Here is a 24,708-nt window from a genome sequence, read left to right as displayed (position 1 = left end):
ATCCTGTGGCCTTATCTCCCAGCGTTAAGGAAATGAGCTGTTCTTTGCTCTTCTTATCTTGCAGTCCCGTGTTCTGTGAACCTCTCATTGAGCACTAAACTCAAGCCTGCCTCCAGGGAAACTAGGGAGGACTTCAGAAGTGAATCCATACAAAAAGACATAATTTTGTTATGCAGCTCTTTGTTTTAAAGATTATTCTGAAAATGCAATCTGAATCTAATAAAAACAAACAGATATTAAAATGACATATGCACTCTTTTGGAGTATAAAGAAAAGAAAAGAGGTTTCAAGAGATGTAAAAATGCTTATTCATTTAAATCAAAATATTCCATTTGTTTATTTATTCTGTTAAGTAATATTTTATGAATCATAGGTGCACAGGATTAGATAAATCATAATCTATGATTCATGGTCATCTTTGAATTATGCAGTGATTCTATCCCTATGAATTTATTCCAAGGAAATAACCAGAGAAAAGACAAAAATAATTCCTAAATGGAATTTATTTTAGTGCTATATACCTAATAAATTTTTGTAATCAACATTTAGAGAAAGATAAAATATTGTATCACCATCTGTAGGATCAATCAATCATTACAATTATAAACATAATGTTAACAAAAATATGTGTAAAGAAATATAACAAATAGAAAGTTGAATCATTTCTAATATTACATCATTTTTAAATATATTTCTCTTTCTTGATAAAAGCCTGGAAAGTAAAATGTTGCAAAAAAATTAAAACAAGTAGAGCTATATTGAGTTTTGTAGGGGGAGTTATTTTTATTTTTTGTGTCTTTTGTATGTAAGTAAATATTACATATTCTATAATAATTAAAAGGAAGGTAACATGTTGAGGAATAAAGAAGCCAATTAATTAAAAAAGAATCAGAAATCTGATTCACGGCATAAAATATTAACATATTTAATATAAAAATGAAAAGCATTAGATTTCATTCTCTCAGCTGATTTTTCAATGAGATGTTTCTCCTTCATTAATCAGAATTCTTTATAAAAATCAATTTTGACTGTAAGTTTTTAGGTCATTTGAAAGGTAGTGTAATTTTATAAGTATTTTATTAAAAATAAAATTATAAAATCAAACTACAGATATTAATATAATAAGTCATATGCATATGACAATCAATAGAGATGCTCACCAAATATTTCCAACTCTCTCTTCTGGAGGACATTATAGGAATGTTCTTCCTCATCCTCTTTTGAAAAGAATGACCACCTTATTGCAGTGGCCAATGAAATACAGATGGAATTGATATGTGTTTTTTCTTTTAGGAAGAAACTTTATAAGCCAGACTGTGATTCACTATGTTCTTTTCCCATATGGAGGTGGTTTTGGAAGCATAAAAATGTGCTTCCTTTCGCGTGAGCACTTCGTGATGGGAGCTGAGGCCCTCTCCAACCCATGATCCACCAGTCGTATGAGCATGATGCAAACATTTACCTTATTACAAATCTGATACTTCTGTTTCTGGTTATTTCTATGTCATGAGAAATTTCTTGACAAAAACAGTAACATTTGGCTACATTAGTGAAAATGCATTATTTATTTTATAATAAAGAAAAGTATGACCCCAACTAAAAAGCGTATAGCAAGAACATAGCGAACCATGAATCAGTATTCTCATGTTTATAACTGTTTTCCAGTAATCCGTGTCACCTCAAGCTCAGGATAGCAGTGAAACAGGGGAAGAACACAAGGAGTACCTGGGATGAATTCTGTAATATTTCAATAGCAACAGCTGGACTATAGTGAACATTTAATGTTTGTTAATGGGTTCTGCTATCTTTTGCTAATGACCTTTAAGAATTACAGATTTTTAAAAAAAAAAATCTGAAGTCACAATCTGGTATACAAATAACTTCATAAAGCAAATAAGATAGAATGAGTGTGCTTCTGGGTTAAATTCCATCTATGGATAATATTCATGATTTAAGATCATTGATAAAAGATCTCACCCATAAAACTAGAGAGTTTACTGAAAAGCAAGCTTGTATAAAAGGAAATTGATGTTCAATAAGTTCAGTAGGCAAGAAATTAGACATATCATTGAAGAACTCAGGGGGCAACAAATTGCACTGGGGGAGATGGCTCTCAGGTGATACAGGAAAGATATGTGCACCTTTGAGTCTTGAATAAGATTTGATTATATTACAATATCATAAGTATATGAGAAAATTTCAAGAGGAGATGGTTTCTAGTGGAACAGAGTTGAACTTGACTTCTGAAGGCACTCACAGATTTTCATTGCTAACTTGATAAAAAAGGCACATCATGTAGTTTTCTCCCTGAGTAGCTGATAATGAGACCAAGAACAGAGTTTTATTCAATTACTGGTACAAATAAGAAACACTTTCCAGCCCTGGCCGGTTTGGCTCAGCGGTTAGAGCGTCCACCTGCGGTCCGGAGAGACCCAGGTTCGGTTCCCGCTAAGGGCATGTACCTCGGTTGCAGTTTGTCCCCGGCCCTGGTTGGTTGTGGGGGTGGCAGCCACTCGATGTGTCCCTTTCACATCGATGTTTCCCTCTCTCTTTCTTTCTCTCTCTCCCTCTCACTCTGTCTGTACAAAAAATGGAAAAATGTCCTCGGGTGAGGATAAAAAAAAAAAAGAAACACTTTCTGGAAACACACCCTCAGAAATAAAAAGACAGTTAACATAATGAGATATCATTTTACATCAACAAATTATTTACTTTATTTGTTATTATTTTTCTTTCTTTCTTTTTTAATCCTCACCCAACGATAATTTTCCATGTAGCTTCAGATAGAATGGGGGGTAGAGAGAGAGAGAAACATAGATTGGTTGCCTCCTACACAAACCCGCCAGGACCGGGACCGAACCACAACCCAGTTATGTGCCCTTGAGCGGAACTGAACCAGTGACTCTTCGTCCTTGGGCCGACGGTCTAACCACTGAGCAAAACCAGCCAGACAATTTGTTATTATTTTTCATGTAAATATGGTTTATTGTCTATTTTATACTCACCCTCAACTTTTCCATGTCTCTTTCATCCCTCAAACATGCTCATGAGTACACACATAATGTAAGCACTGTGAGGACAAAGAAGGCTGCTCTGTTTGATATTGTAACCGCCGTGCCTAGCAGTGTGCTTAAGTAATACATGTGGAATAAATGAATTTGGTAAACATTGAAGTAAAAAAGCTCACCAGGATAAAAAAAAGTTGTGAGAAAGCATTTAGTGTTAAAACTCTTGGTAGTAGTTATTATTCTGGAGAATAGTTAGGATTTATATTCTTAAACTTATCTGGGTCTACAGTTTTGTTAAGAGCTGAACTTGCAACTCCTACCTTGAACCTGGTACCTTTTACTTAATATCCACTAAGAAACTCAATGCCTCCCAGGTTTTTGCAGATTTTCCTGGGGTTTTGGAATAACAGATGTGTTTTATCTCACACAAGTCCCAAACTACTTATAATGGAATAGAAATATATTCTTTCAACGATGTGTGGTAACTGTACCAGCAAACAGGAATTTCAGAGAAGCCGTCTTCCCCCAGGATGTTTCCAAGAGCTTGTCCTATCTTGGCTTCCAACTCACCTTCAACTTCTAGTACTTTGTCTGCATAAAAGGTTAGCATACGATTGTACCGATATCTTCTTATAAGATACCTTATGCCCTGGCTGGTTTGGCTCAGTGGTTGGAACGTCGGCCTGCAGTCCAGAGAGACCCAGGTTCGGTTCCCGCTAAGGGCACGTACCTCAGTTGCAGTTTGTCCCCGGCCCTGGTTGGTCGTGCGGGTGGCAGCCACTCGATGTGTCCCTTTCATGTTGCTGTTTCTCTCTCTCTTCCTCTCTCTCCCTCCTGCTCTATCTGAACAAAAAATGGAAAAATGTCCTCAGGTGAGGATAAAAAAAAAAGATACGTTAAAGACATACTACCGCCTCTAAAATGATCTACAGATACAGAATTTATTTTTTCTTCTTTTGTAACATGAATTTTAATACTAGCTTTTAAGAGTTTTTTGAATCCTAATACAATAAATGGTGCAGAGAGATTTTTGTACTATAAAAATATGCCCCGGGCATGTTGATCACGTTATGTGTGTGAGAGAAAGGGAGAGAGGGAGTATATATGAACACATGTGATAATGTTGGCATGTAGTAGAAATTTACTCTCATCTTACCTTAATTCCCTTAATTCTTTTGTATATTGAGAGACATTTTCCCAATGAAGATATATTCTTTTATAATAATTTGCAAAAATTAGGATGTTTTTCAAAGAAATAATTTTAAATCTGTTATGTGTTCATTTGTTTTAATGCCAATTTCTGATTTCTGTTGCTAAGATTGCCTGTATATGACCCTTTTAATCTTTTTAAATTTACCTGTACCCATTCCATGATGTTTTCATATCATTAAAATATGTTTATTTTAAATTTCATTTTGGTTTTTAAATTTTTGTTATAATTTTTTTTCCTTTTTTTTCATTCAGATAGAGCGGGAGGGAGAGAGAAGAGGAGAAAGAGAAACATCGACGTGAAGGGACACATCGAGTGGCTGCCACTCGCACGACCCAACCAGGGCCGGGGACAAACTGCAACCGAAGTACGTGCCCTTAGCGGGAACCGAACCCGGGTCTCTCTGGACTGTAGGCCGATGCTCTAACCGCTGCGCCAAACCAGCCAAGGCAAATTTTTGTTATAATCTGTTATAAGCTTTTGCTCAAAGTGTAGTATTTACTTGCTTTTTAAATCACTATTTTGCTCCGGTATCTGTGAAAGTCTAGTTATTCTCTTTTTTTACTCGAGAGAAGCACAAGGCATTTCCAACCTCATGTCTTACTACTCTTCCTTTCCCATAATACTCTGTCCACAGTGGTTTCCTTACTGTTTCCCAAATTTACAAGGCATGTTTCAACAGCAGTGCCTAACACTTGTTCTTTCTCTGTCTGGAATGCTCTCGTCCCAAATACCCATATGGTAATACCCTTATACCAGTTATAGGTCTTAACATGAATGGAAACTTCTTAATATTGCCCTTCCGGAGGTGTCTATAATCGAGCACCATCTGGTAGATTTGACACCCCATCTGGTATACTCTATTTCCTTCCCTATTGTTTTTTTCTTTGTAGCAATTTTCACCATCTAATATACTATGTAGTTAACATGTTCTTTCTTATTAATTGCCTTTCCTTCTTGGAAAATAAGTTCCATGAATGTAGGGACTTTTATTCAATTTACTCATTGCTTTGTCTCTAGTACTTATAAAAGTGCCTATTAAGTGCTCAATAAGACCCAGTTGAATGAACAGGTAAACTTTCTTGTATATAATATTGGAAACAGCTGTTATATACTATGACAACTTCCTGAAATCAGGAGATAGAGATTCAGATCTTTCATATGTCATTTATTATTTTCATCACTTTGAGAAAATTGCCTGTAGTTTTTCCATTTCTTCAGCTGTAAATTGTTATTTTCCACCAAGAAGTGTGACTAAATTTAATTTGAAGCATAGAAAAAAAAATTAGCAGTCCAGATGTTGGTTTCTAAATAACATCCTAAGGGGACCAAAGATCTTTTGAAAATGCGCTGATTCTAAGGCCGAGAGCCTGGAATATCTTATTGTGCTAGAAATTAACAGAGTGCTAAAGCAAAGGGATATGCATAGAAATAAAGATACAGGAGTCTGAAAATAGGAGAGGGACATGAGAACTACATAAATGAACTGCAGTCTAACAAAGTTAAGTCAGAAGCCAGCTGCTTGCTGCCTGGCATGGAACTCAGCCAACCAGACAGGCCAGCAGCCCACAAGGAGCCTCCTGAACAAAGGAAATCCCTGCAAAGATCAGTTAGTAGCTACTCACCCATACCTTATTGTTTACCCGTACCATGAAAGGAAAACATACAACATCCTTTGTGAAGGTTAAAGTTAATGCCAACTTTTTCCATTCTCTATTTCCCCACATCAACAATTGTCAACAGAAACTAGCAAGTTTTCATAGAAATTACATGGAAGCCCCACCTCTAGAGATGGTCAGGGTCTCTCTTCCTTCTCGCACGAGGGAAGTCGGCCACGATGTCTATGTGGAGTGGCTGTTCTTGCTTCTCTCTGCTCAGTGAGACCACTTTTCCACTTTAACATCTTATCTGGCTCTAGTCCTGAATTATTTCCTTACTGAAACTAAGAACCCTCTTGGCTCTGGGCTTGAGCCCACACTGAGGACTTGTCCCTCCGGCGTCAGTCCCATTAGCCAACTCTGGGACAGTTTTGATACTGTGGTAATTAACCTAGTCATTAATAACAGGAAAGGAGCAAAGGGAAGACCAAATATTACAGGCATGTCATTTGGCAACCTCACCGGGAAGCTAAAGCTTTACACTCCCCAGGGAGCAATCAGTGTGTTCCTCACTGATCCGAGGGCGGGACTGGACTGGGGAGACAGACGCGTGCCCCATAAAGTTGAGGTATTTAATTCCCTAAACCAAGGAGTTTGCTCTCTTGGTTGACTCCTGGCTTGCAGGGCCCTTGCTCCGGCTTCCTGGCAGTCTCCGTGTGGCCCATGGCCATGTGGACCCCACACACAATGGACTAATAGACTGTAACTAGCCTGATGCTGAACTGCACCCAGCTGCAACATGGGGCAGAGACTCTGGACACTGGTTTTGCTTTTAGCTACACTTCTTCCAGGACTGGATTAAGGGAGATGGAACGTTGGAAACCCAGGGATGTAATTCCACACAAGTAAAAATCACACTCCTCCTCCAGTGCAAGTCTCAGAAAATTATTTTTCTTGAGCTATAGTAATGACCCCACCCCCAGCACTCAACAGGAAAAGGAATGTGTCGAATTCCCCAATAACAATTTGATTATCAAAATTAATAAAGACAGTAACCCAGCCCTGGTCAGTTTGGTTCAGCAGTTAGGGTGTTGGCCTGTGGACCAGAGAGTCCCAGGTTCGGTTCCCACTAAGAGCACGTACTTCGGTTGCAGTTTTCCCCGGCCCCGGTTGAGGTCTCGTGGGTGGCAACCACTCGATGTGTCTCTCTCAAGTTGATGTTCTCTCTCTCTCTCTCTCTCTCTCTCTCTCTCCCTCCCACTCTATCTGAGGATAAATGTAAAAATGTCCTCAGGTGAGGATACAGAAAAAAAAAGACAGTAACCCATTGAATAAAATATGAACACATGAATTTACAGTGCTAAAAAGAAAAGGAGGGAAGGAAGGAAGGAAGGAAGGAAGGAAGGAAGGAAGGAAGGAAGGAAGGAAGGAAGGAAGGAAGGAAGGAAGGAAGGAAGGGAGGGAGGGAGGGAGGGAGGGAGGGAGGGAGGGAGGGAGAGAGGGAGGGAGGAAAGAGAGAGGGAGGGAAGGGAGGGAGGAAAGAGGGAGGGAGGGAAAGAAGGACTTTAATAATAATTTCGTGACCAAATATCTAGACCTGTCTGCAATTTTATCTCTGGCCCTGCTTGAGTGACTAAGCAGTTTTGCAGTTTGAAGTCACTCTGTCTACATGACATTTCCCAACAAACTGTCTATTTAACTGCAATAAGTAACCATAACTGAACACAATTCATCTTAAATTAGATCCTAGATTGGGGGGGCATACAGGATATTGCACAATTAATAAAATGTGAATATTGCATTAATCAGGGTTTCCCAGAGAAAATAAACAGAACTGGTAAAATGTACATACACTGAGAACCAGAGGAGTCAATAATGTAAATCCTGGTCATCACAAGGCCAGAGAAAATGAGATGAGATGCCCCATCTCAAGCAATGGTACAAGAAAGGTAGGGTGTTTTGCTCCTTTCTCGACCTTTCGTTCTAGCTATTAATTATTCATTATTGCATAATGCCACCCAGACTGAGGTGTCCTCCCAGCTACCCCAGTAAAGATGTTTGGTCTGGGCACTCCATGAACAGCCAACTTGACAAAATTAACCTTTACAAATACGGAGTATGGATTAGATTATAGAAACGTGTCAGTATTAATCTTACTTTGATTATTGTACTGTAGTTTTAGGAGTAAACAGTAAAACAGTTATGTCTAAAAGGTACGACATCTGTAATTTATTGTCAATCATTCCAGAGGAAAGAACAGAAATAATAAAACAATGAGTCAATGAATGCATCTGGGTAAAAAGTAGAGGGAAGCTCTTTGTATTACTGTTTAGTTTTAAAATACATCCGAAGAAAAGTTATAAAAATGTTTATTGGAAAAAATAAAATGAGTTAGGATGCAATATGTTACTTGAATCTATACCTTGAAAAAATCAATTAAGATACTACTAATTATTTAGATTTACAAGAAAGAATCCTACCTCATTAATATTTCAAAATATAATAATTAGAAAATATGTAACTTTAGAATTAAAATTCAGGATGCCTTCTAACATGAGATAACTGTTTAGCGTATAAAGGAATACAAAATAAATTTACGTATTATTTGATGTCATAATTTTGACAGATGGCAGAAAAATGTCTTGCTAAGTTTTAATGATACTTTCATCTTTTGCAAAAGAAAACAATTTCAGTCTGTCGAGGTAGAAAGTATGTGGCTAAGGGGAAAAATAAGTCCCAAGATAGATAACTATTTAGAGAGTACTAAGCTAGATTTAAGGAATTTGGTTCTCAGGCCATGAACATTTCCTTTGTACTAAATAAAAGGGAAATGCAGTTTCTAAGAGAATATATCATTTGATTAACCATGGAGAATGTGAAACATGTTAGAGCCAGAAGGTGCCCAACTGCTACTTAATTTTCTAAAAGAGTTCAAAGTGAAGAGCAGAATCTGTGGACCCACAAGTTTAATGGTAAAACGCTTTAGCATTCTTATACGGATATTGTTTGAGATCTCTGGATAAAGACATTAATGAACCATCATAGTAATATACCACTCTTTTACAGGTGGTAGATCAGAGTAATAGCTTAGACCTGAAGCACCTTGATTAAAAAATGCATTATAATAACTTTTTCATTATACAGTTGTGACTAGTGAATAAACAGGGTTGAATAATTATAGAGTTATATGTATATATAACCAGCTTACAAAATAATCTCAAAGGGTACTAATAAATGAAGGAACAAGAAATATCAATCTAGAATGTGCACTTAAATTGCAGGACACAGAGATTAGTTCTTCAGTTTTTCTTTACCACTTCTGGTAAATGAGTGAAGATATTTTGCCTTTCCAGACTACCATATGAATGTAATTATACAATATGTAACCCTTTGAGTCTGTCTTTTTTTCACTTGGTAGAGTATATTTGTAATTTATTCCAAATGATCCTATATTAGGTCCAATGTTTACCTTCATCTCTGGAAGTACAGATTACTGCAAATGATCAAACATTTAGGAGACTTTGCGGTGCATGTTAACCTATCTCTTGGCTTTCTCCACTGACTGCTTGGAATTTAGGTCTCTCCTGCCTTTGGTAACAATCATTATCTTCCTTCCAGTTGCCAGAAGTTTGCTACTGTTTTCTCCCCTTCATATGGTTTGTCTGCTCTTTCATAAATACTGCAATATTGCAGGAGTGAGCAGGGAAGATGCATATGTCTATTTTTTAATCTTTACCTGAAAATTAAACAAATACTTTTTCACATTCAAAATATCTGGAAAAGGGGTCAGATTTTGGGCTGTAATAAAGTAGCAAGGAAAGGAATTCCCCTTCCATCTTAAAGAATTTAGAAAATACTATATTGTATAACAACAAAGTTGCTCCTAAAGGTTATGAAATATTTCTTATTCCCAATCAGAGTCCAAGGCCTTCTATCACATTTGGTATTTAATGGAGAACTTAGGGTAGAACCAGAAGGGGATCTTTTAGGAGTAGAACCAAACCTGCCCATAGGAAAGGCCATTTGACACCACCTAACAGGGTTCAAGAGTGAGCTTCGAAAGCATCAAACTGTTTCCATTTAACTTAACTGCATGCCAGAACAAACCTCAAAATATGTTTCTTTAAAAAAGAACAAACAGTATAAAATCAAAATAGTGATAAGAAAAATCAATAAATAGAAATAGATTAAAGATTACACAGACGCTAGAAGTAGTCATCAAAGAGATTTTTAAAAACTGTGTTATTTGTATGGGGGGGAAGGGCCAGAGAAGTTGGGAAAGTGTGAGCACGATAAGGAGAAAATACAAAGCAAAGGGAGACCCTCATCAACATTTTAGAAATAGAAAATATAATGTTAAGATTTATAGCATATTAGGTACTACAAAAGAAAGAGTTTGAAATACTACCCAACTGTCCAAAATCTAAACTATGTATCACAGAGCGCACCATAATGAAAACTATCAACAGAATATATGTGAGCTATGGGACAAAATATTTGAGGAAAGTTGTATAGAAAACAAAAAAAGGATCAAAATAAAAATGAAATAAAAATGAGGAATAAAAAAAGAAAGTCCTTTTATTAGTTTTCTAACTCATGTCTTAAATTATATTAGTCTATGGCTACACTCCTTGAAGTAATTATTTTTTCTGATGTAATTTTTTTGAGACCTTTATCTCTCTTATTCAATAACCAATTAGTAAATTGATCTTATGGGTCATGACAAGATGTGACCTCTGCCCTCAAAGAGATCAAAGTTGACTTGTTAGTGACAATAATCGTCATATAATGTGTCCATGTTTCAGTAAATATGTAAGAACTAAATGGAAATCTGGCCGCTGTGGCTCAGTGGTTGAGCGTCGACCTACGCACCAAGAGGTCACAGGTTCAATTCCTGGTCAGGACACATCAGGTTGTGGGCCCGGTCCTCAGTGGGGGGCATGCAGGAGCCAGCCAATTGATGTTCTCTCTCATCAGTGTTTCTATCTCTCTCTCCTTCTCACTTCCTCTCTCTCTAAAAATCAATAAAGGAAAAAAAAAAAAAAAGAACTAAACGGAAGAGAGTTTGCTGACTCCTCAGATACATTGACTTCAAAGTACACAAAGCAATTTGCTTCCTAATAATTTCTGTTACACAGACAATTGCATAATCACCATAGCACCACTTTAATGGTTCCCTCCACTTCAAAATCCTCACTGTTACAGAATATTTGAAAATAACCAAGTCAACAAAACAGGTGCCAAAATTTTTATCTTTAAACTGAATTGCATAAAATATCATGGTAAGAATTTCACTATCCTTTATAGACAATAATATAATCACATATCTTGATTAGTTTGAAATAAGTTTGGTAGAAAGCAAAGCTTTTAACAGTTTATTCATTATTCACTGATGTATAGACTTCATCTCAACAATCAGTTCTCAATGAATTTAATTTTTTTCTCTCTCTTTTTTTTTTTTTCACTCAATCACTTCACCGCCACCTCCACCTCTAAATTTAATTTTGTAAATCTTTGGAACAAGGAATTATTTGAAACGTCTTGTGTGTTTCTTCAAAAATGTCAAAATATCAAAAATATAGATGAGAAACAAAAACATAATACTATATTTAATTTAAATTAATTATGCCATCTTCATTGTATTTGGAAATTAATTTCTGTGAATTTCTTTATAAAAGACTTAGCTTTTATTAATCATTTAAATTACAGTTAAAACATACATTTTTAGTACATATAGGTGTTTTAGAACTTTTTATCAGGGGAAACCATGGGACAATAGAGAAAGTACTGATTTGAGAATTAAAAGACCAAAATTCTATCTGGGGATTCACGAACATTCCTACATAACACTGGAAAATCACTTTCTCTCTACTTACAACTTTAGAAGTAACTAAATTAAAATAGTCCAAAGCCCCACAGCTGTCAAACCAGTCGATTTCCTGAAAGTATGGTTTTGCTCTCCATGATATAGTTTTCCACCATGGCAGCCAGCACCAGCCTTAAAATTGTTTTTAAGATTGAAGTTCATGTGGCGACTAATAATAAAGTAGATGGGTCATTTGAGAAAATTTTATTTGCCATCAAAACTAGAATACTTCCAAGATCTCTTTTAATTCTAACATTCAATCTTCTCTAGGGTCCAAATTTTTAGTTTTGGAAAAAAAAAACCCTAAAATATCAATTTTCTTTATTGCACTATTGAACTGGATTTTGGGCCATCCGACTGGGGCAGACTTCATAAACTCGAGTGCCTTGTATCCTTTTACTAGTACATTACAAAATTCTACTAGTTATTACTTTGTTTCTTCTAGATGAATTAGTCCCAATAAACCAAGAGCCTCTTGAAGCCCTCAATTTAAATGATATCCCATTAAAGGTAGATTTGAATACTTACAAAATATTAATATTTCAATTAAATTTCACACAGAGTCAGATATAATCCTGTTAACCAAAGTCTGGATTCTGCTGCTCTCCACAAGAAAGCCAAACTCATGAGATAGGTGCTGGTAAAAGGAAAGAGATTTATTCAAGTACTGGCACCTCAAGAAGATGAAGACTTTTTTCAGTCCTCAAAAAACCATCTTAAGATCTCGGTGCAGGTGGAAGTTTTATAAGGAAGGGGAAAGAAAACAGAACAGAGACCAGAGGCAGGGGCTGTGGACATGCAGGCAGCGTCCTTACTGGTCCTGATACAGATTTCCATGGTTAACATCCTTCCTGTGTCTGGGAGGTCGGCATTAGCCAGGACATCGAAGGTCAGGCTGATCCTTAGGTTCACACAGGAACTGAAACTGCTGGATTGTGAAGTATAGTAAAAAACAAAAAAAAAACACCTTTTTAATGTATGAGCTCCAATTTTAAGAGAAAAATCAGATGAGAGTAAGAAACTGGGTTTAACATTGACTAAGATTAATATGGATAGCTTTATATAAACATAGCATATTCATTCCCCATTACAATCCAGTAGTTTGTATTTAGTGAAAACTTTTAATAGTTGAAACCTTGTGCTTTGTGACCAAGTCCCACTGAGCTGAAAATAATCCTGAAAATACAAATCTTTAATAAAATACAAAAACATATAATAAAATAGCCAAATATATATAAATATTGCAAATATTTACTGAGTCTTTTTTGCCTTTGAATTTGAAATTTTCTGGATACTATCACAGGGCCATTCTAGAAAGAGGCCTGGGGAGATGCATGGTGAGAACACTGAAATTTCAGGCAAGATCTTTTAAAGTATGTATTGGAATCTTTTAAAAAAGAGTACAGATTTAGCCCTGGCCGGTTTGGCTCAGCGGTTAGAGCGTCGGCCTGCGGTCCCGAGAGACCCGGTTCGGTTCCCGCTAAGGGCATGTACCTCGGTTGCAGTTTGTCCCCGGCCCTGGTTGGTCGTGTGGGTGGCAGCCACTCGATGTGTCCCTTCACATCGATGTTTCTCTCTCTCTCTGTTCCTCTCTCCCTCCCACTCCATCTGGACAAAAAAATGGAAAAATGTCCTCGGGTGAGGAAAAAAAAAAAAAAGAGTCCAGATTTAATAATAAGGTTAATTAAATTTAAAAATCATAAATAAGGTGAGAAAAAGATGCTATGATTTGATTATCACATTAATTTCCAACCTTCCTTAACAAATGTGAATAAAGAAAATATAAAATTTTACTTATCTTTATAAAAAATGAAGAATCATTCTTGTTATTCTGGGTAAAGTGATAATTAATGTTCAATTTAATTCAAAATGTTTGAAACCCTCTTGTAACTTCTCTCTTACACTATATTTTAAAAATAGAGTGAAAACTGCTCTTGAGTTAATTAAATTCTATTAAGTAGAAATTAAGAAATTTTTAAGTGAAATGTTAAAAGAATCTAAAAAATGTGAGCACAATAATGGAAGAAAGTGAATTAAAATGAAAATTAATCATTGCTTTTTGAGTTTGTAATTTAAAAAGGTAAATTATTATAAAGATTTAGTTAAAGTACTTTTTTTAATTTAAATGACTTATTCATTATAGACCTGGACTGCCCTGGCCAGTTTGGCTCAGCGGTTGAGCGTCAGCCTGCAGACTAGAGAGTCCCGGGTTTGGTTCCTGCTAGGGGCACATACCACCAAAAAAAAAAAAAATAGACCTGACTCATAGAGAAAAAATAAAAATAAATGTAGTAGCAACAACCAAAAAAGGACAAATTAGTGAGTCTGGCATTTAGTGTTACCTCTATACATATATAATTGATTGTTAACTCAGCACGTATTTATTGAACATTTATTCACTGTTGGGCATTTTTTTTTTTTTTTAGTATAAAAGTTTAAATATTATAATCAGATTTCTTATGTCGTGTTTACGGTAGTTACAAAAAGACAACCAATTCCATGGCACCAGACTAAAGGGTCCCTTTGCTTGCAAGCGTCAGAGCCCAATAAGACACAAACAAGAATTTGCAGCAAAGAAAATAAGAATGTAGTACTTGAGTACGTGGAGACACAGGTGAGCGAATCAAAGACCTGGAGTCCTATGCTTCCAAGGCATGAGTTATATAGGGAAAAAAGTATTAATCCTGGTGACTGCAGGTGGTCTTAGTCCCCATAAATTCACTTTACTCAGTTCAAATCCTATTTCTGGCCATTTCCCAAGAAGCTAGTGTTTTGCTTTGACTGTGTCCTCCAACTGTTCCACTCTGTTCCTAAAAATTCATCCCCATCCCTCCTGTACGTTTTTTAAATCCTCTTCCCAATTTCACTTGCTTGATCAAATATTCTGTAGACCACATCTCCTTCTAGACAGAGGTCTCTGACCATTCACTTACCATCAAATAATTTCTACTTTTCTAAACTGCCAGTTCATTTGTCTGTATCTCCCTTGGGGTTTTTATTACTTTACACCATACATTTGCATTTTTATTTGCATAAATTACTTTCTTCTGTAGAGAACATGAAAACGTGTCACTCAGATCTTCTCTTGTGGGAGATATATTTGACTAGTGGCTCCGGCTGCTGCCCTCCTAGATTTATTACTACAGACTGTACTTCCCACAGCTTGCTCCCGAGCACTGACTGAGCATTGCATGAGTGGTAATAGAGGTCCATTTCTGCAAGATGAGAAATGGTTTTGACAGATATCTTTAGCCTGAAAAATATACTCTGTCCTCATCAAAACTTTCTTAGAACTGCTCTGCACATTGATATCCTTTATAACCAGTGCCCCTCAGCAACCCTTTTCACATCTGTCAGCTCTGAATGGTGGTGTGAAATCTTTCCCATTCTTCTTATATTTGCCCTCCTTTATTTTTCATATGTCTTTCTCCCAATACATGTCTTGCATATAAAATCTTATCTTATCACCTGCTTTTCAGAGGATCCAAAATAAAACAAGTAGATCGAAAGCTGGCACAAGAAAATAGGCAATATGAATGGATTTGGAAACTGGTTCTCTTACCAACTCCCAGAAGGTGTCATCTTGCGTTATACAATAAGGCACAAGGTAATAACCCAATTGCTGTGATGATGGTGACATGGAGAAACACCCCTTATACATTTGATAATTTAGGGAGTTAAAATGTGAGCTAACAATGTCTACAAAGCCAATAGAGTTGGCTGGTTACTGCTAAGTGGCATTGATGAGAAACTGAGGACATTAACAAGCAGTTAAAACTTAAATATGAGAACAGAGATTCTTTTATGGCTTAAAGAGGTCTGTATTTCCTTAAGTGGACAAGCCATAACAGCTGAGCAGCAGCTGATCTAATAGAGCCTCAGAGCCCTAGAGATGCATAACTGCTCAGCCAAGGTAGGTCTATTACTATAAAGTCCAGGACCCTGACAGAGTAAATCTGGGACCCTGAAACATAGATGACAATATCTAGGTGGAATCCCTGAAGATGTTAGCTCAGTAGATCTCCTTCAAATCTCAGAACTGGATGAAGCTAGCCACCCTTCCCTAATACAAGCTAGCACTACTCCTTGGCTGAAGTGATGCTGCAGAAACCTCTCCATTGCAAAGTAGCAGGTGTCCACTCAAAAGTCACCCACATCTCCTCTCCTGCAACCAGGCTGATAACTTGGGTTCAATTCCAGCATAACCTGACCAGGGACATGCTGGGCCTATTAAGGAAGGAGATGCATTATTAGTTGGTTATTGTTATAGGAATTATTTATTTATTTGTTTGTTTGTTTATTCATTTATTTTAGAGAGAGGATGTAAGAGGAAGAGAGAGACAGAAATACCAATGAGAGAGAACATCAATGGGCTGCCTACTGCATGCCCCCACTGGGGATCAGGCCCACAACCTGGGCATGTGTCCTGACCAGGAATCAAACCAGGACCTCTTGGTGCATGGGTCGACACTCAACCACTGAGCCACACTGGCCGGACTATAGAAATTATTGATTGATATCATTATTAAAATGAATTAGAACTAAAATTATTAGAAGACACTAGTTTGCATGTTGGGACAGAATCAGAGGATTACTTCAGAATGGGATTTTGAGGGTGTTTAAATGGGTAGGTCAGAAGTCAGAATCCATTGCTATTTGTTTATTTCTCAAGATACAAGATTTAAACATCCTGGGGAAAAAATGGAGCAAAATTACTCCTTTTTTAAACATTGGTTTTGGAGTCAGACAGGTCTGAAATTTACATATGATTATAAATTAACTGCATGATCTTGGGCCAGTTGCTTCTGTCTTAGAGCCCAGGTTTCCACAGCTGTAGACAGGATATGGGTATTGATATCCATAACTAAAGAGGTTGTGCTGAGAACTAAAGCAAAATTTTTCCTTGGGGGGCTCTTAGAAGCCTGGAGACTGGAAAGTAATGAATGAGTGAGGTACCATCTAAACTATGCTGGCATAACCTAGAAAAAGAAATGGAGAGGGTGAAGTGGTCACACTGCAATGAGTATGTCATTTGAAAACAGAAGACTCACGGAGTAGTATGTACCATGGAAGGTCCCAGAGGACACACCCTTCACCAAGGCCACTGGGGATGCTTTGCTGAGGGGAGAGCAGCATCACAGAAGTATTCAGTGGTTACTCTCCGTGCAGGCCAGTGCTGGCAGCAGCAGAGGTGGCAGAGGGCTGAGCTCACCAATATCTAATAGGATTGTGGAACCTCATGTAATACAGGTCAGGTGACAGCACTTAAGAGCCAGAAGTATGAAGACTTCCGGTGATCAGTGATGCTAGAGAGGAAGCTAAGGAGGCTTGGGGTTGTGGAGATGATTAATAGAGCACATCCTCCCTGGAGGCAAAATAAATGAACAGCCAGCATAGGTCTTGCTTATCATCTATTTGATGGTTTCTTTTATGTGTCAACTTGCTAGGCGAAGGGATACCCAGATAGCTGGTAAAACAGTATTTTGGAAAGTGTCTGTGAGGGTGTTTTCAAAATAGATTAGCATTTGAATTGGTGAACTGAGTGAAGCAGAACACCTTCCCCAGTGTGAGTGGTCATCATCTAATCTGTTGAGGGCTGGAATAGAACAAAAAGTGGAGGGAGGGTAAATTTGTTCTCTCGTTCAGCCTGAGCTGAGACCTCCATCTTTTCCTGACCTCAGGCATCGGCGCTCTTGGTTCTTGGGCTTTTGGGCTCAGATCAGGACTTACATGATCCACCTCCTAATTCTCAGACCTTTGGACTTAGGCTGAATTTGACCAATGGACTTCTTGGTTCTCTAGCTGGCAGATAGTAGATCATAGGACTTCTCAGTTTTCACAGTCATATGAACCAAATTGCATAATAAATCTTCTATCGATCTGTAACTGTCTCATACCTATTTATATATCCTATTGGTCTTCTTCTCTGGAGAACTCTAACTAATACAATCTACAACCAAAAAAAGGGAAAGAATGATAAATTAGAAAGTCTTGAGAGTGGTTAATCCAGTGAAAATTTATGATCCTTTGCCAATTATTTTCTAGAATTTATTGACTGGAGAGGATGAGTACTCATTATAGCCCAAGATCAACTGCAGTGATGGAAATTACAGTTGTCCCATTATTCTTTGCCCTGCCTTTTTCTAAGTTTTTCTCTCAGAAAAAGAGACCAGTAGAGAAGCCCTCTAGGGGCTACTTGCTGCATTGCGTGAAGGCAATGTTTTATGTATTAGCTAAGAAAATACGCTGTTCAGACCTACTGTGAAGTCCATTGTTGGCTAATAGCTCCAGGAGATTTCCATGTAGATTCAGAATGGCATTTGTGCCAGGACCATTTTTCCTGTAGTCTTCTTTTCAGTAATTAAACATGATAGAGATACTAATTCTGGACCATTCTTACAAATGTGGGATTCTTTTGACATGCAGCTGTGACTCACAGACTCTCTGTTTGCCCAATCAAACTTTCTTAGTTAGAATTGTACTGCAGTCTGAGACTTTTCCTACCCAGACTTTCACTTCCTTCCAACTGTTTGTCAAAAATGCCACACCTACATACTGGTGCAAAAACTCTCCCTGCCTTTCTATGAATTCTCCTCATTATTTCTTAAAAGCATCGAACCACCTTTATATATAATTGTCTTGATTTTTTTTTCTTATTTCAGAACCTTAACTAACTAATTAGCATACAATTAGATCATAGAACCACCTTGGAGCAGAAACTATCTTAATTCTCTTTAAATTGAACTCCATACCATGTACAAAGTAGATGTTTAATAATTACATGTAAACTTTTATAAAAGCAAGGGTCTATAAGTAGTTAAACATTTGTAATTTTGTATAATTATTTCTGTGCTTTACTACTGTATATAGTAGTGATATGGCCCAACAGAGCAGCCAACACAGGGTAAAAGATGAAGCAATAAATTAAGCATCCAGAGTTCTGTAGTGTAAACTCAAGAAGCTCAGAAAAAAATCAGAATTTATTGATTTATATGTGCTTAGTATTTTAGAGGTTAATCAGTGCTATTCAAGCAGAATAGAAAACTCACTAATTGTTTTCCTTACACTGAGAAAAAAATTACTTAGAATCATAAGACATTGTATGCACAGTCATTTAGACAAAGCCCAAAGGATGTCAGTATCACAACTGAACATCCAAAAAGATCTCTACCTGTGGTGCTGTGAATTCATTAGTCAGTGTTTTATCTACCTGAACGTTTTTGAAAATGAAGAGAAGAAAATTAATTATTAGTGAAATGACATGCTCAGCAGCTCTTTATAGCACACCTTTTATTCTGTAAAAACTTTCCTGGCACAGCTACAGATACTGTCAAACAGAATGCAAAAAATTTCCTTTGGCAACGAACAAGTATTTATTAACTTTGGTAACCCTGGTATGTATTTTTATAATGACATAGGTATCAATTATAGGTGCAGCAAATTTAATTGCGTTAGTTTGGCGTAATGCTGTATGTTCACATAATAGCTTTTTGTTGTTGTTGCCAGGCTATTGTTTAGGCAGATGCTGGAGAGATATTTGTTTATTCTCTGTACTGCGTCCCCACCCTCATACAGTATATCATTAGACCTGGGTATTACTCTTTTTTACTTGCAACATGAGGTTTAATTGTTTTATTTAAAAGGGCATTTAAGAGATTTGTTAATTGATTTTGTAGTATGAACACATGAAATCCACCCCCTTTACAGATTTTTAAGTGCACAATGCCTTATTGGTAACTATAGGTACCATGCTGTACAACAGATCTCTAGAACTTATTCATTTTGCATAACTGAAACTTTATACTTGTCAAACAACAACTTCCCATTTCTCTCTCCCCCTAGACCCTAGAAACCACCATTCTACTCTCTGCTTCTACGAGTTTTACTACTTTAGACATCTCATGTAAGTGAAATCTTGCAGTATTTTTTTTTTTTTCCTGTGACTGGCTTCTTTCATTTAGCATAATATCCTCCAGGTTCAACATGCCAAATATGGCAGGATTTTCTTCTTTTTAAGGTTGAATCATAGACATTGTATGTATATACCATATTTTCTTCTCTCTTTTTTTTTTCTTTATTGATTTTAGAGAGGGAGAGAGAGATAGAAACATTGATGAGAGAAAACATCAATTGGCTACCTCCTGCATGCTACCCACTGGGGATTTGTCCCACACGTGGGCATGTGCCCTGACTTGGAATTGAACCAGCGATCTCTTGGTGCATGGGTTGACACTCAATCACTGAGCTATACCAGCCAGGAGATATTTTCTTTATTGATTCATTCATTCATGAGCATTTAAGTTGTTTTCATATCACAGCTATTTTGAATAATGCTGTAATAAAAATGTGAGTGCATATATCTTTTCAAGGTCCTGGATTTGAATTGTTTTGAATATATACCCAGATATGTGATTGCTAAATCATAGTACTTCCATTTTTAATTTTTTTGGAACTTTTATACTGTTTTCCATAGTTGCTGTATCATTTTACATTTCCGCCAAGTATACATATAAGAGTCCTGATTCCTCAACATCATCAGCAGCATTTGCTACCTTTTTTTAAAAAATAATAGCCATTCTAATAGTGTAGGGTGGTACTTTGTGGTTGCGTTGAAGATTACACTTTCTGATTTCAAAATGTATCACAAAGCAGTTACAAAAAAAAAAAAATCAGTATGGTGCTAGCATAAAAACTAACGTATCTACCAAGAGAACAGTATGGAGAACACAGAAATAAACCCACCCAAAGATGGCCAACTGATGCTGAACAAGGATGCTGAAAATATGTAATGAGGAAAGAATACAATTTTCAGTAAATAGGGTTGAAAAAAGTGGATATTGACATGCAAGAGATTGCAACTGAACTCTTAACTTACACCACACACAAAAATCAACTCAAAATGGATTACACACTTAAATGGGAGTCCTAAAACTATGAAACTCCTAGAAAAAAATATAGGAGACAAACTTCATGACATTGCTTTTCTTAATGATTTCTTGAATATGGCACCAAAAGCACAAACAGCAAAAGCAAAAATAGAGAAGTCTGACTACATCTAAGTAAAAAGCTCTGTACAGCAAAAGAAACAACAATCAAAACACTGAATGAGAGAAAATATTTACAATCCAGGTATCTAATAAGAAGGTTAATCTCCAAAACATATAAGGAAATCCTACAACTCAATAAAAAAAACACAAATAAACAAACCCAAAACAAACACACATAAATGAGTTTAATTCTTAATAGAATAAACTTTGCTTTTGCCAGGTAATGCCATATGTTATCATTTTAAAAGAGGCACTCCCAAAAGACCTTTGCTATTCCAAGGTTAATTTTCCTGGGTTGATAATGAAGTACCACTGACTGAGTATTAAACAGGTGGGGTTTTTTAATCAACTTGATTCTGATATAAATTATGTGTAATGAATTTTATTCATCTAAGTTGCATAATATATTGAGTTTGATAGTTCTATACCTCTTTACTAAGTCCTGAAATCAGGTGCCAAGTTCCCAATTTTGTTCTTCTTTTTCTTGTTTTGGATCTTCTGGAACATTTGTATTTCCATATAAATTTTTAAATCACCTGTCAATTTCCATAAGAAAGCCTGCTGAAATTGAATTGGGGTTAAATTAATCTATAGATAAGTTTGTTAAGAAATGCCATGTTAATGATATTACTAACTTTATTTAGATCTTTCATTTCTCTCAACAGCGCTCTGTGATTTTCAATGAGGAAATCTTATATTCTTTTTGCTAAATTTTTCATAAGCATTTTATGTTTTTCAGCTTAAAGACATAATTTTTTTTTTTCCCCACATCTTTATTGTTGGATGTAAAATGTATTACAGATGTTCCACAGTTTTCCCCCATTGACCCCCTCCTCCCCACTCCTGCCCCCCTCCCACCTTTTCCCATACTATTGTCCGTGTCCATTGGTTATGCATATAAGTTCTTTGGTTTATTTCTTCCCACCCCCCCAACCCCTTTCCCTTTGAGGTTTGTCAGTCTAGCAATGAATTTGTGCTTCTTAATCCCTTCACCTTTTTCATCCATTCCCCCAACCCCTTTCCCAACTGGCAACCAACAAAATATTCTCTGTATCTATGAGAATGTTCCTGTTCTTCCTGTTCATTTTGTTTGTAGATTCCATTGTTGATAGATATGTATTCATTGCCATTTTGTTTGTTCCTACATTTTATCTTTTTCTTTAAAAAGACCCTTCATCATTTCATATAATAACGGTTTGGTAGTGATGAACTCCTTTAACTTTTTCTTGTCTGGGAAAGTCTTTATATGTCCATTGATTCTAAATGACAGCTTTGCAGGATAGAGTAATTTTGGTTGTAGGTTCTTGGTTTTCATCACTCTGAATATTTCTTGCCACTCCCTTCTGGCCTGCAAAGTTTCTTTTGAGAAATCAGCTGACAGCCTAATGGGAACTCCCTTGTAGGTAACTAGCTGCCTTTCTCTTGCTGCTTTTAGGATTCTCTCTTTGTCTTGAACCTTTTGCATTTTGATGATGATGTGTCTTGGTGTGGGCCTCTTGGGGTTCATCTTGTTTGGGACTCTCTGTGCTTCCTGGACTTGTATGTCTGTTTCCTTCAGCAAGTTAGGAAAGTTTTCTGCCATTATTGTTTCAAACAGGTTTTCGATTTCTTGTTCTCTCTCTTCTCCTTCCGGCACCCCCAAGATGCGAATGTTGGCACGCTTGAAGTTGTCCCAGAGGCTCCTTACACTATCCTCATTTTTTTGGATTCTTTTTTCTTTTTGCTGTTCTGGTTGGGCGTTTTTTGCTTCCTTATATTCCAAATCGATGGTTTGCTCCTTGGATTTACGTACTCTATTATTGAAGCTATGTAAATTATTCTTTATTTCAGTTAAAGCCTCCTTCGTTTCTAACTGTGCAGCGATCGTTTCTGACTGGTACTTTTTTATGCTCTTGAGGCCCTCACTGAGTTCATTGAGCATCCTTATAAGCAGTATTTTGAACTCAGCATCTGTTAGGTTGCTTATCTCCATTTCGCTTAGTTCTTTTCTTGGGGTTTTGTTTTGTTCTTTCATTTGGGACCTGTTTCTTTGTATCCTCATTTTGCTGCCTCCCCGTGTTTGTTTCTGTGTATTACTTAATGAGAGGTATGGGGCTCGCTGAGACCCGATGCTGCTCGTTTGAAAGAATTTAGGAAAAACCTGAAGCAGGATCCAAGACAGGCCAATCCCATGGTTAAGCAAGTAACAACAGCTTGGGTGGGCCTGAAAGTTGGGTGGGGCGGGGCCTCAGGGAGTCAGCAGGGCGGGGCTACCAGTGTGAGCCAGGTTGCTGGAGTCCCAGATATGGCGACTGTCTGCCGCCCCCGGGAAGGGCTCACCAAAGGAACAAAGGCCTCTGACAGCACGTTTGTCCCCGAGAAAGCCCCCTCTCCAGCCCTCGCTCCAGTGCCAAACAGCTCAGTTCCTCCCTGTATTTCTCTGGTGCCCCTGGAGCTGCCTCCCCTCCGAGCTTAGAGGGAGAGAGTCCGATAAGTCCGTGCGCGGGCCCTTTAAGGAGCTGCCTGTGGCTCCAGCCAGGTCAGCTTCCCTGAGCCTCAGTTTCCGCTGGTTTTTCCAGCCAGAAGTTATGGGGACTCTCTTCCTGGCACTGGAAACCTGAGCGGGGCACCTGGTGTGGGACGGGAACCCCTCAGTCCTCAGGAAGGACCTTCCCAGCCTCGGGAGCCTCCTGATTTTTATCCGCCACACTTGGGTGTGGGACCAGCCCGTCGCGCCGCCGCCGTGCCGCTGCCACCACCCCTCGCGCTGCCGCCCCTCCTACCAGTCTGGATGTAGCTGCCTTTTTTTTTTATTCCATAGTTGTAGGACTTCCATTCAGCTTGATTTCAGGCGGTTTTGGATGATGGTTGTTCTGTAGTTTTGTTGTAACTTGGATGTGGTTGTGGGAGAACGCGATACTGCGTTTCCCTACGTCGCCATCTTGACCGGAAGTCCTTAAAGACATAATTTTTTAAATTTTATCCTGCAATTATTTGCTGCTGGTATAAAGATACAATTAATGTTTCTACTATTAATCATGTATTTGGCAAAGTTGCTTTATTTTCTAATTAGTTCTAATGATTATTTTATTATATAAGTTTATTTTCTACAAAAACAATCATAATATCTTCAAACAGATTTAGTTTCACTTTATTTGCTCTGATCTTTTAAACTTTCTTTTGTTTTTCCTTTTCGTATTGACTGGCCTCTCCAGTGCATAATTAAATAGAAAACATGATATTGAACATATTTTCCTCATTCCTAATATTAGGAGAAAACCCTACATCATTTTATTAGGCATGTTGTAACTAGTAGAAGGAAGTATTTTACAGGTAAAGGAATCAGTATATAAAGAGGTTCAGAGCCCTGGCCGGTTTGGCTCAGCGGTTAGAGCGTCCGCCTGCGGTCCGGAGAGACCCGGGTTCGGTTCCCGCTAAGGGCATGTACCTCGGTTGCAGTTTGTCCCTGGCCCTGGTTGGTCACGCGGGTGGCAGCCACTCGATGTGTCCCTTTCACATCGATGTTTCCCTCTCTCTCTCTTCCTCTCTCTCCCTCCCACTCTGTCTGTACAAAAAATGGAAAAATGTCCTCGGATGAGGATAAAAAATAAAAAAAAAGGGGGATTCAGAGACAAAATGGAGTGTAGTAGGCTGATGAATCTTCAAGCTATTTAGTAAAGAACAGAGAATGTAAAGCAGGATTGGGGAGGGGTGAGGTGGGAGAAGTAAGCCCCCACCCACTTATTTGGATGTTCTCTATTTTTTATTCCTGCATTAGATGTTGAATATAACTTTGTTCAACTGCTGAATTCGCTTTGGGTTCAATATTTCCTACAAATTCTTTCTCTGTTGTTGTACCTTGCTTTCACCTATGATCACTGTTCTCTGAATATCTTGGTGCTATGATATAGGTCTGGCTGTACTACACAACTATTTCTGACTTCCATTCAGAATCTCCTATCTTGTAATTTGTCTCCAAAATGCAATTGGAGCATATGGC

The sequence above is a fragment of the Molossus molossus genome, unplaced genomic scaffold, assembly GCF_014108415.1.
Source record: "Molossus molossus isolate mMolMol1 unplaced genomic scaffold, mMolMol1.p scaffold_m16_p_13, whole genome shotgun sequence".
Classification (NCBI taxonomy): domain Eukaryota; kingdom Metazoa; phylum Chordata; class Mammalia; order Chiroptera; family Molossidae; genus Molossus; species Molossus molossus.
The sequence above is the reverse complement of the archived record's forward strand: the minus strand, read 5'-3'. Positions refer to the sequence as shown.